The sequence below is a fragment of the Pteropus vampyrus genome, unplaced genomic scaffold, assembly GCF_000151845.1.
Source record: "Pteropus vampyrus isolate Shadow unplaced genomic scaffold, Pvam_2.0 Scaffold62, whole genome shotgun sequence".
Classification (NCBI taxonomy): domain Eukaryota; kingdom Metazoa; phylum Chordata; class Mammalia; order Chiroptera; family Pteropodidae; genus Pteropus; species Pteropus vampyrus.
In genome coordinates this window covers 6,199,736-6,202,055 of record NW_011888843.1, presented here as the reverse complement: position 1 = coordinate 6,202,055, position 2,320 = coordinate 6,199,736, and positions in this window count along the sequence as shown.

The following is a 2,320-nucleotide window of genomic DNA, read 5'->3' as shown; positions in this document are numbered from 1 at the left end:
TATTGCTAAGAGCAATGTCAAAATGTTTACTGCCTATACTTTCTTCAAGGAGTTTTTGGTTTCGGGACTTACATTTAAGTCTTTAATCCATTTTGTGTTTATTTTTGTATATGGCATAAGAAGGTGGTCTAGTTTCATTTTTTTTTTTTTTGCATGTATCTGTCCAATTTTACCAACATCATTTATTGAATAGACTGTCTTTACTCCATTGTATATTTTTTCCTCCTTAGTCATAGATTAGTTGACCATATAAACATAGGTTTATTTCTGGGCTCCCTATTCTGTTCCATTGCTCTGTGTCTGTTTTTATGCCAGTACCATGCTGTTTTGATTACTATAGCCTTGTAGTATAGTTTGATTTCAGGTACTGTAATACCTCTAACTTTGTTCTTCTTTCTCAAGATTGCTTTGGCTATTCACGGTCTTTTGTGGCTCAATATAAATTTTAGGATTATTTGTATGAGTTCTATGAAAAATGCCATTGATATTTTGATAGGGATTGCATTAAATCTATAGATTGCTTTGGGTAATATAGACATTTAACAATGTTAATTCTTCCTATCTATGAGCATGATATATGCTTCTATATATTTGCATCTTCTTCAGTTTCTTTATTCAGTGTCTTATAACTTTCTGAGTTTAAGTCATCTCTTTAGTAAAATTAATTTCTAGATTTTTAAGTTTATTTATTTATTTATTTATTTTATTTCCCTAGATTTTTAATGCAATTGTAGTAGGATTTCTTTATTAATTTCTCTCTTTCTGATAATTCATTATTGGTGTATAGAAATGCAACCGATTTCTGAATATTAATTTTGTATCCTGCCAGTTTATTGAATTCATTTATCAATTTTAACAGTTTTTTTGATGGGATCTTTAGGGTTCTCTATGAATATAGTATCATGTCATCTGCAAATAATGATAGTTTTACTTCTTCATTTCCAATTTAGATGCCTTTTATTTCTTTTTCTTGTCTGATTGCTGTGGCTAGGACTTCCAGTACTATGTTGAACAGAAGTAGTGAAAATGGGCATCCTTGTCTTGTTTCTGATTATAAGGAAAATTTTTTTAGCTTTTCACCTTTGAGTATGATGTTAGCTGTGGGTTTGTCATATATGGCCTTTATTATGTTGAGATATGTTCCCTCTATTCCCACTTTGCTGAGAGTTTTTATCATAAATAGATGCTGGATTTTGTCAAATGCTTTTTCTGCATCTATTGATATGATCATTTCGTTTTTATCCTTCATTTTGTTTATGTGGTGTATCTCACTCAATTGATTTACAAATATCGAACCAACCTTGCATCCCCAGACTTGATCATGGTGTATGATCTTTTTAATATATTGTTGAATTCTGTTTGCTAATATTTTGTTGAGGATTTTTGCATCTATGTTCATCGGGGATAGCAGCCTATATTTTTTTTTTTTGTAATGTCTTTGGCGTTGGAATCAGGGTAATGATGGCCTCATAAAATGAGGTTGGGAGCCTTCCATACTCTTAAATTTTTTGGAATATTTTGAGAAATATAGGTGTTAATCCTTCTTTGAATGTTCGCTAAAATTCACCTGCAAAGCCATCTGACCCAGGGCTTTTGTTTGTGGTGAATATTTTGATTATGGGTTCAATTTTGTTAGTAGTAGTAGGTCTGTTCAGATTTTCTCTTTCCTCTTGATTCGATCTTGGAAGATTTTATGTTTCTAGGAATTTATCCATTTTTTTCCAGATTATTGAATTTGTTGGCATATAATTTTTTGTAGTATTTTTTTATAATTCTTTGTATTTCTGTGTCACTTCTCCTCTTTCATTCAATTGTCAGTTCTCTTTCATTTCTGATTTTATTTGAGTTCTCTCTTTATTTTGATGAGTCCAGTAAAGGTTTATCATTTTTATTTATCTTTTCAAAGAAGCAGCTCTTGGTTTTATTGATCTTTTGTATTGTTTGTTTGAGACTCTGTTTCACTTACTTCCATTCTGATCTTTATTTTTTTTCTTTCTTCTACTAACTTTGAGCCTTGTTTGTTGTTCTTTTTCTAATTCCTTTTGGTGTAATGTTAAATTGGTTTTTTTTTTTGAGATTCTTCTTGTTTCTTGAGGTAGGCCTGTATTGCTATGAACAGCTTTCACTGTGTCCCATAGATTTGCGGTCATTGTGTTTTCATTTTCATTTGTCTCAAAGTATCTTTTAATTTCTTCCTTGATCTCATTGTTAACCTATTCATTGTTTAGTAGCATGTTATTCAGCCTCCATATGTTTGTGTGTTTTTCAGTTTTTTTCTTGTAATTGGTAATTATTTCTAGTTTTATATCATTGTGGTCAT